The following is an 11,074-nucleotide window of genomic DNA, read 5'->3' as shown; positions in this document are numbered from 1 at the left end:
CTCCCTTTTTCATTCATTTCCATTGTGGAGCCTGCAGCTGCAGCTAAAAAAAAAGCATTGAACTCTCAGCTATTGTGGGCTTGTACCATAGGGAAGTGGACACAGTGCTGAACTACAAGCACAGATAATGAAACTTCTGTCGGAATTTGTTTTATTCTGTTGCACTCCGACTATCAGAATGAAAACCCTAAGTGTATGTGAAGGAGGAAGAATACTAATTGTGCAAATTGGTGTGTCAAATTTGATTTAAAGCACAGAGAATAAACACCTGGGTGAAATAAAAAGGCAGGGAGTGTATGTGGAGTGTCAGCGCTACATTTCTTATTAATTTCATGCCTATAGAGCCCTTAAACAGAGATGTATGGAACCTCTGTTTGATGAGTTGCATTGCTCCTTTGACTCTTTCTTGTCACTTGGTACAAAATGAGAGAGAATCGCACACTTGGCCCATGCAACCGATGGAAACGCAACAGTGGAAACAATGAAACCTCATTGCAAGTAGTAGGCCTACTTCCACAAATTCAAATATTGCTGATTTCCATGTAATTTAAGTAATAATACCATTTAACGTAGCTACAGAGTGCTTTACAAGGAAAATAATGAAACAAAGACTAAATGCAAAATGCAAGAAAAAGCAAGAAATTAAATTACAAAAGGAAAGGACAGTAAAATAATGTTAAGATACAAATATATAAAGGCAAAAGCAGTGTGCGTACTGTCTCCTGTTTGATAATTAGAGATATGACTTATAACTGCAGGATCATATACAGGTAGTCTACCTGCTTATTCTGGTCATCCTGTCTCCTGGAGACAGTTCCCCAATTTAATGGAAATACAACACTATGTTGCTGGAATCCCCCTTTAACCTATTTTCGCTGACTTCCTGTTTGGAGCACTTGGAGCGTGAGGATATTTTGCTTGTTCTTAACGGAGCTAAATTATTTAGGGACTCTTTCTATTTAAAGATACCAGATTGTAACCATGCACTCTTCTTCTGTTGCTCCTCTTCTTTTGTGTTTTGGGTGAGCGGTACAATAAAAACAAAGCTCTACATCTATTTAAAAAAAAGCGCTCTCTGACCTCAATTCTTTTGAACACTTGAGTAGTCTTCCCAGCACCCACTAAACCCGGACCCGAGAGCGCGAGTTTGGTTTGCGTCTGACGTCACTCCTGCTTTGCATAACCACCTGGTCTCGCGCAGTTGATTGGACCGCTCGCGGGATTTAATCTGCATCTTTTTTTCTTTTTCTTTTATGACCACCACGCTCCGTCTTCTTCAATCTGCTGCCAGACTCCTCGGTCACTCCCCCCCCCACCACCCCGCCCGAGTCCATCCTTCATGAAGGGAAGCGGAGCAGCCTGCCGCCGTTCAAACGTGGAGGGAAGGACACGGAGAGGGACGCTCAACGGGGTTATTGTTAGTCCGGTGAAATCCCCTGGAAGGTACGGATAATTTATTTATTACATTGTTCTTGCGCGAGCGAAGATATTTAAGTTCACGGCATCACGTTCTCGTTTCTTTGTGCCGTTTTTAACCGTAAAGTAACGTTGCCTCAAATATGACTTGTTTTGCTTGGGTAAGCTCGCACTCTTCTTTATTTTTTTGGTGCTAATTTAACTAGACGTGCACGTTTGTTTTGAAGACAGACGCCCTCTTTGCAGTGTGTGGCAGGATGTGATGATGGATGTGTAACGCTAGCACGGCTCGGGTCCGTCGGGCGGTGACAGACTGTGGTTTCAACGTGCGTTTCACCCTCAAAACGCCATTTATTTTGGCTCTACAATGGTACAAGACTCTGCTGACACGGTCTCGGTTGTATGGGCTTCAATTTATTGACCGGCTTTGTGTGTTTCTCTCCGCGAGCTCCTCCACCGCTATTGTTCTGTGAGGCTAAACCGGGCCTTTGGCTAAACCTGGGAGAATTCAGCGTGCTTGTTATCAGAGACAAATAACACCATTAAAGCTCCATTTGAGGTTTGGAGAAACACCATAAACTGTCAAAACAATTGTACCAAAGTGGGCTCCTGGGACCACCTAGGGCTCCTTTGACAGGGGCCCAAACAACACGAGGAACTGTTTAATAATGTTGGTGTGGGGAATAAAATGTACAAGAAGCATATCCCATGTGTTTGACACGAACTACTGTTAAAAAAACATCTCAGCTGGGCTTTTAGGTTGTTGTTTTTTTTGTCAATGTTTAGCATTTAAGATTAGTTGAGAAAAAATAATTGCTGAAAACTTGCTTTAATACATCAGCAGCATTGATGGATATGAAAGTCATTTTGAAGTAGCTCATACCCAGGTCCTTCAGGTCCTTCTCGGTTGTCTCTAACATCCCTGTTTTCATATTTGCATCCCTGCACATGGAGTGATCTCATTCTCCATCTGAGGAATACAGAGAGCTCAGAGGCAGCCTATCGGACGGCATCGTCTGCAGATCTCAGCGATAGAGGGATTACGTTTATCCTCCAGGTTTTTGGCCGAGAGCCTACATTACATAATCGGGGTGTTTTGGGGCTTTCTGGGTGTGGTGGGCAGCGGTTCTCTCTTTGGCTTTAGAAAGTTATTTGACATGCAGCAGGCACTCACTGGGGAGGGTGTAGCTTCCTGTGCTTATACTGCCAGGGTGTGTGTGTGTGTGTGTGTGTTGATTTGTTGTTGCTGAGGAGTTTAAGTCACCTGAGTATGAAGTCAAGTGTGAATGACACACACGCATCTCCTCTGGCTAAGCTCGAAGAGCTCATTGCAGGGTCACTGATGCTGCGTTGCCCTGAATTTGAAGGACTGGAGTGTCGTCTGATGCCCTCTGCTTTTCACTAGTCTAATGGTGCGTTGAGGTGAACCTCGTTAATGAATAAAGTTGGGAAATATCACGTGACCATGTTATATTTGTCAGGCATTTGCACTTAGTTGGTTATCAGATGCGGTTCGACAGTCACATGTTGAAGTGAAATATTTTTCTACTTGCACTTTTAGCTCTTTTAACTCGTGTTTTTTTGATATTGTCTTTACTTCCATATTGTTTGGAGTGCTACAGTCAACCTATGTATCAACCAAAAATATATCCTTTTTTCTCCCTCAATATGTAGAAAAACATGTTGAATTGGCAACCTTGGGCCTTTGATGACATATTTAATGTTTTGGATGTTTGATGTGCTCTACGTGATCAAACATATCTTACTTATGTTTGGGGAAAAAAGTAGTTTACCATCAAAGCTATGTACAGTATGTTATTCTACATCATGACACATATGTTTGGGGTTAATTTGAGTCCAAAGAGGTCTAACTTCCTCATAGACCTGTTGTGGGATTTGGGAGAGGAAGTCCTAAGAAGGAAGTACGGTCGACACCAATCAGAGATGTAGAGCAAATGAACCTCCATCGGTAGCTGGTGTTTTTGAGACCCCAAACTCAAGTTAATGAGACGCGTCATCAGTTCGAAACCGTTAATTCTGGCGTCCCTTTTGATGCTAGACGGGTTCTGTGAGAGACCAACACACTTCCAGCCTCGGCCCATGTTTTCATGCACAGCCACTTCCGCTGTCAACACCCCCGTCTCCCCTTCCTCTTCCTGAAGGCCAAAGCAAACCAGAAGAGGAGCTCAAAATAGTTTCCTCATTTCACTTCATCCTACAACCTCGTGAGAAGTCTCGAGGGATCAGATACGGTGGTTCAAAAAGAGGAAAGTGCAAACATTATGCAAAGAAGGTTTTTAATCATGATTGGATTGTGTTTGCTAAATCACAAACATTCATTCCTTTTTTGTCGGTTAGCTCGCTGGGTAATTTTTTTGTGGTAGTGTGACTGTGGGAAGTAAAACCAGGACTGATTGAGTGAAATACCTGTTCTGTGTCTTCACTGAAATGCCTTAAACACCCCGGATGCTTTCTTCTCAACTCCTTGACAGCTTGTCTCACGCTTGGAAAGCTATCAGACTTCAGCAACCTTAGCCAGCTTGCCAAAAAGTTGATTTTTATCTGAGCCGACAGGTCTGTGAACAAACACTGGCTGCTACCGTCTGTAGTGTCGGCTTCGCCCCTGTTAAATGGTGTGATCTGCTGTTGGATTAATACATCTGAGGGCTGTTTATTCAGCTTAGCGTGGGTTCATGTGCAACAGCTGTGAGAGGTTATAATGATTGTGGATGCCGGGGTCAAGGGTTCAAATCTATTCTCCACCGTGATTTGGCATAATGTACACATGGATCACTCTCTGATCACAGGATCATGCCTGACATTAAAATGCTGCTCTATGTTGGTATTTACAGCATGAAATGTGTCACTTTTTAATGCCACGATCCAGCAGTGACATGTATGGGACTACAGCTGCAGATGGAAAGTACAGATTAACCTGTGACCGACTAGCAGTCGTTAATGTTGGTTCACAAAATGGCCATCATCACTATTGATTCATCAATTAAATCAAGAAATTGATAGTTTGCTCTGTACAACTTTCTGAGAGCTTGAGTTGACACATTTCAACAATCCAAAACTCCCCTGGAGAAGCTGGAACAAGTAAATGCGCATACTTAAAAACACTCAATTGACTGTTGTTACTGATTGACTAATCGTTATCTGTGCCACAGGGACATTGGCACTTTTCAACTCGCTCAAAAATCCGGGCAGCTGAATGGAAAGCACAGACTCTTGTGCAGGGCATCTGCTTGGAAGTCAGCTGCTTTTTTTTACAGCCGTGTCGGACTCAGGCCCACATCCATGGAAATTCAATCCAAAACTCCCGCCAGGTTTACTGCATCGGTTTAGGATGAAATCTGGGGTTGAACTTCATTTCATCATCCAGCCTTAAGGTTTCCTACGTATCGCCTGTGTTGCTCTTGGCTTTGACTCTCGCCGCTGTGGTTTGGAGGCTGGCGCTCTCCTGCCCATTAGGATGAAGTGATGGATGCTGGGGTTGCACTTTTTCTTTAAGGCACTCCGTCTGTCTGGGACTGTGAAGCCGGGCTCCGTGCACTGTAATTATCTTAAGAGTAGTTCAGCACTTTCGTAGTCTGTTTGTTAGCTCACTTTGGTAGCCTTGAACGCCATCCCGAAGACATTCAGCTGTGCCATGTTAACACAGAGCTTTTTTTTTTTTTTTTTTTTTTTTTTTTGCCTGTGCATTTAGTGTTTGCACTGCTACATATTGCAGCATTATATAGATGGGTTATATTTGCAGCTAACATGAGAAATAAGTGTAGATGATGGGAAAACCTGTGCATATATAAGAGAGGGGGCTTAAGTATAATGTACCAGGGTGATGTTTTCTTGAGTTCCGCGTGTAGCAGCTGTCTATTGAAGCAAAGCTGTATGTTTTGAGCACTTTAGTTATTGATCCAGCTCTGTCTTGCTGTCAGGGTGTGTTTGTTTGTGTGGAGCCGGCTGGCCGTATCATGTTATCACCCTCTGCCTCGTGATATGCAAGAGAAAGTCACTCCCGTGTGTATTCAGTAATGGGTTTGTGTGTATGCGTGTGCGCTTCGTACAGTGCAGGGGTGTGGCTGTTGGAGAGGTGTGGGATCACCGTCCAGCTGACCCCAGCTGACCCTGCCCACTCAGAGGCCCGGTAACTGATCTGGCCCTCGGGCTCTCCAGCAGTATATTGACTATCTGCCTGGCTTTCTCTCTCTGTAGTCAGTTGGCCGGTGCACAGGAAAGTAGCCGCATGGCTGGCTTTAGTGTGGCAAAACTGATGTCGGTGCTGGCTTCTCTACAGCCTATCATCCTTGACAGAATCTCTTAATTTAGTCATTTTTCATGCTGTTGGTGAAAATGTCAAAAGCTCTTAACACAAAATAATGAAGTGATGTTGGGTAGCTTTTCTTCTCCAGCCCCCCTCCTTCTACTTATATTAGTTTGTTGACATTGGAAAGCAAACAGGAAATGGAAAGAGAGGAGATAACGTGGGACAAAGGTCCTTTGTAGGATGCTGGTATGAGTTTTATACTGCAGCATGACTGGTCTAGATCTACTTTATAGCCATGGCTTCGTCCTACAACTCCCTCCCTTCCTTTTTATTTCCCATCCACTTCTAGCGACCTTTCTACTAATTTCTACCACACATGCTCTTTTTAAATGAGGTTAAACTTGACTTTTGTGAAGTATTCACTGTTGGTCATCTTAACATTTAACTGACTTCACTGATCTAAAAAATGAGAGAGGGAGAGAGAACAAGTGAGCAAAAGCAAGCCTGACCCAAAACATTTTTTATTTATTTATTTAACCTTTATTTAACCAGGTAAAATCAATTGAGAACCAATTCTCATTTTCAATGATGACCTGGCCAAGAGGCAGGAGCACAGTCCACACAAGTTACACAAACACAGATACAATACAGTATAACAAACAATGGAAAAATGACTAAAACAACCTAGATAAAATAATAAACACTATGTACAAAATAAAAGGCAGATTACTGGATGTTATTTGTAAAAAAAAAAAAAAATAATGGAAGAAAGAGAAAAGTGAGGGCTGGTCAGCAAGTACAGCAGTCAACTATAACTTGTTGCAGCTTATGTTTGAACATGTTGAGAGGTGAGAGCTGTTAGTTTGAGTGTGTTTTGTAGTGAGTTCCAGTCCTTTGCAGCGGCAAAATGAAAGGAGTTATGACCAAACACAGTACGGACTTTTGGAATGATGAGCCTAATGAAGTCACTGGATCTTAAATGCCGATTTCTGTCAGAAATGCACAGAAGATTTGAGAGGTAATGAGGAGTCATTCCCAAAATGGATTTATAGACCACAAGCAGCCAGTGTTGTAGCCGCCTGGTATGAAGGGAGGGCCAATCCACCAATCTGTAAAGAGCACAGTGGTGGGTGGTGAAGTAATAAACTGATGCTTTATGTTACAACATGAACGCGTTACAAAGATTTTTTTGAATTCCAATCATGTAGCAGTGAGTGATGTGGGCCCACAGCTGCAGACTTGGATCGACAGTCCTTAATGGACATAGGTTGAACATGCACTCAGTTTTGTGATGTACATGTGATCAACTGCATGCGTCATCCACCCGTCCCTCGTTCACCTTGCAGCCTCGTCGGTGCCCCTGGGTTCTTTTGGGTGAAGTTACCCTCGCCAGCTGCTCCCCCGTCCCATTGCACCAGTTAACCCCCTCAACCCCCCCCCCCACACACACACACACACAAACACACTGCCCTCGGCACCGTGCCTGCTGGGGGGGGTTACGTGGTGCACGGTGCAGACAATAGGGCTGCTCTCTGCCCCCCCTCCCCCTCATGGTACCCTAATGGTATTCTCCGTTATGCACGCAAACACTTGCGACGATCATGGTGGGCGGGTTGTTGTCTTTGACCAGATCTGATTACATATACTCACTCCCCCTCCCCGGCTGATGATGTCACCCTGTCCCGGTGGCAGCAGGGCTCGGCCCGGTGCTTCTTTTTTTGAGAAGCGCGGCAGGTTTGTAACGGATTGTGACGCGTTTCCCTGCAGCCTTTCAGAGCACTCGGCTGCCAGCAGCCTCTAGTCCGTCCCGTTTTTTCACTGCCACTCCCTTAAAGGCTCACTGGCTTCGTCCATTTATCTTGCAGTCACACTTAACCACCTGCTCCTAATGGCCCTATCGAGTAGCTTACAGTGACTTGGCACATGTTAGTGTCCCGTGTGGAATTGATGAGAATAAGCTACATGCTTAACGTCAAGCCCAACCCCCACTGATGAAAGTGTTTTTTTTTTTTTGTCCATTGGCTTTGACAACAAAGCCAACATCTTGTCAGTCGTTTTTTTTTTTTTTTTTTCTTTTTCTGATTTATTTATTCATATCTGTGTATTAAATGGAAGATTATAATACTGTGCACTTTCTATGGAACTCTAATTTCCTACACTAATCTAATTAAAGGTATAGCTATAAGCCTTATCACCTTATCATTAATGACGTTATTTGTGTCACTCTTCAACAAAGGGTGCGTTTGTTAATGAAAACCTTGTTTGTTTAACTGCAGATCTTGAATGTGCCAACATGTTGTTGGAGTCATTAGCATTTTATTTCTGGTTGTTAGTGTTTTTTGGGCATAAGACGGTATCGTCGTTTGGTTTTGGGGATTGGATTTTACTCAGAATGTTAAAGCTGGAGCTAATAGCTAGTAGCTTGATCAGATCATAGCTGTCCTCGGCTGAGACCCTATTCTCTGGATATGGTATCGCTCTATAACACAGCAGGGATTCATGACAAAGAGATGCTTTTACAGAATGCAATCTGTAGACCATGAAGTTGTTTTATTCAGAACAAGCGTTCGTCAGTGAGATTGCGGTCTCAGGTTGAAATGCTTGCAACTGTTGCACACAGTCTTGTTGTTTTGACAGATGGAAGAGGAGACGGTCGGTAAAACCATTGAGGGCTCATGCGTTTCTTTGTCGACGGATAACGAGGTGCATGGAGTGCCATTCATCTTCTTGAAGACTATACAAACTTCTGAAAGCTGTAAGATGTGCACCTTTGTTAAGGGTTCTGTTCTTTTGTCTTTTTTTTTTTATCCTGGTGTTCAATATATTTGTGTGTTTATAAAACATACAGCTGCTTTACTTGATTTATTGTGAAACATACATGCTTTGGGTGATTTTATGTTCTTATGTTGCATGAATGCATCCGTCACTCTACAGGATGTTGAGAATAGAAGTCGGAAACGGATAATTCATGTTGGAATGCTCTTTTTTTTTTTTTTTTTTTTTTCTTTGGCATAATGTGGACTGTAAATGCATCACTCCTGTTGTATCAAAACAGCAAATGATCCACTACACATCATTGGAAAGCGGGTTATATAGTTGCGTGTTTTTAAAAATGGCCTGCATAGCAGAACCAATCCAAATTCTGTCTTGACGGTCCCGAATGTTGGGGTGGTAACATGCAGAACGTCACGTTCTCGTAAACACCGTCGTAGCAGCAGAACAGACGTGGCTGCAGCTGCTCTGCTAACGTGCTAAAGTTCACTCACTTTTGCTGCTGTTTTAAAGTTGATGAAACTCTGTCTTGCGGTGTTTTTTTTTATTTTTTTTAATGCCCTTGACAAAGATGCTCCGAGGAACCAGGGCCCACAGTAGCTCTCATTGTCCCGCCACCAGGAGCATTGAAGCTAGTGGGATCTTTACTAACTAGATTGTGCAGACCGTATGAGTTTCTGCAGGTTAGTTTTAATGAGACAGTGCTGATAGACTGAGAAAGAATAACCGCGTCGTCTTACTTCATCATCCCACCGTGGCCCTCAAGTAGTGGTGGTATTTTTGTTTCTCTCTCTGTGTGTTCTCGCCTGTCGGGCGGCCTACTGAGGAATGCATCTAGCGTGTAATGATGGGTGTTGTAATGTTGACAGTTGTCTCCAGTTTACTCACCTCGGCCATGTGTCGTCTCTGGTAGAACAGGTGCAGTGATGTCGGGTAAAATGTTCCAGACAGCTGAACTTTGTTTATTTTCAAGGACGGTCTCTTTTCTGTTTGACAGTTTATAGCTGTACTATAATGCACACGTCTGGGACGACTATAAGTTTGCTCGACGACAGCGGAGGCAATACCCAAAAACCAGAATGTGAAATCCATTTTCTGAAGCGATGAATCTGCTTGGATGAGTAATAAAACATCAGATATCCATGTCGTATTACTACTAGATCATCTGTGGCCTGAGCTGACAGAAGTTTTTTATAGATGCTAGGAATTTCTGTGTGAACACGCATGTGCTCTTCACAGCAGCAGGGCACTGTGCCAGAAGTCAGTAATCCCATGGCTGTGTTGCACGTACTCTGATAGTAGCTGACAAGCTACAGCATCCTTCATTCACTTGATGTTTATTGGTTGTTTCTAACGTGTTGCAAGCTGTCAGCAGCATTTTTAGATTTTTGTTGGATCAAGTTACTGCAGAGAAGACCGGGAGCTTTCAGCATGAAGATAGATATTGTTCCCAATCTGCCTCATGAAGGCTAAATACATTACTATTTGCAAATGCATTTAGCCAAACCAGGTCCAGACCTCAATTTATCACTCCGTTACTGCAGCTCTGCAGCATTTTCTAACCGCTGGAGAACTGCTTTAAATAGCTACAGTGTAAATTCAATAAGTCCTTTTATTATATTTTATTCTCTGTTTTGTTCCAATTAGAAAAACTAGGTTTGACTGCAGTATTCAAGTATTATTGGTGGAAGAAAAAAAAAATAAAAGTTCTTTCTTGACCAACCTTTTTTTTTTTTTTGTTTGTTTTTTTCTTTTCTTGACGAGCTTGAGAAAAAACATATAAAAAGACACCAACATAGTGGCAGGACAGGGTTGAGTAGAGAGTCTGGTGACGTGGCCAAAATCACAGATCTGAATTCCATTTTAACAAAATCTACAGTCGTTTTCTCTTAGTGCTAACATTTGATATTGACGCCCCCAGGAATCAACTTATCCATGACAAAGCATTTTTTCTTGTTTACCCAGTTCGAGAAACAATGGCGGGGCCAGGGAATGCCGTTTGTTTTTTTGGAGGAGAGCAGGTTTGAATCCCATTTGAGCAAAATCAGTGCAGTAAGATGACTGTAGGTCTAACTTTGGTGTAGATGGCCACTAAATATGTCTGAGCTGCATCTCTAGCTAAGTTAAATAGGTCAATGTTGTTTTTCTTTGGGCTATCTAAACCTCCTAAAACTACACTGTCCTCTACCTTTCTGGCCATGGAGCACACGGTGCATTCTTGTGTCGTGCTTTGGATGATGCATTCCTTCACCTAACCTGCTTTTAACTGACCTCATTACTCCGAACTGGAGAAGAAACAAGTTGTGCCACAGATGTAGGGCGACGCATAGAGTCTCCGGAGTATTCAAGAGAGGAATAAGGTAAAAACACTGTGTGTCACCTTCCAAGGGCTATGTACCATGTTATATACCGTGTTTGTGTGACGGAGAGAGTGTGCAGAGATGGCGGCACCTATTCAGCAGTATGCTCTGTAGAGCTTCATATTCACAAACGCTCGGCTCACACGCACTCTGCCTTTCCTGTCAGCATGCTCTGAGACGTATGTGTGCTCCAACAGCAGATTGAATTTCTCGTGTGTGTGTGTGTGTGTGTGTGTGTGTGTGTGTGTGTGTGTGTGTG

The 11,074-nt window shown here is 43.1% G+C and overlaps 1 protein-coding gene across 1 annotated transcript in view; it reads left to right on the top strand.

Moving 5' to 3' along the window:
* The first annotated feature begins 1,312 nt into the window (after window positions 1-1,312).
* prr36a (proline rich 36a) overlaps window positions 1,313-11,074 on the top strand; it is a 31,913-nt gene continuing 22,151 nt past the window's right edge. The window contains exon 1 of the mRNA XM_031874583.1: window positions 1,313-1,443. The gene's annotated coding sequence lies outside the window, so the exon portion shown is untranslated. The remainder of the gene's footprint in view (window positions 1,444-11,074) is intronic.

The sequence above is a fragment of the Anarrhichthys ocellatus genome, unplaced genomic scaffold (genome assembly GCF_004355925.1).
Source record: "Anarrhichthys ocellatus isolate YVR2014 unplaced genomic scaffold, GSC_Weel_1.0 scaffold83, whole genome shotgun sequence".
In the NCBI taxonomy this organism is placed as follows: Eukaryota; Metazoa; Chordata; class Actinopteri; order Perciformes; family Anarhichadidae; genus Anarrhichthys; species Anarrhichthys ocellatus.
The sequence above is the reverse complement of the archived record's forward strand: the minus strand, read 5'-3'. Positions and strand labels throughout refer to the sequence as shown.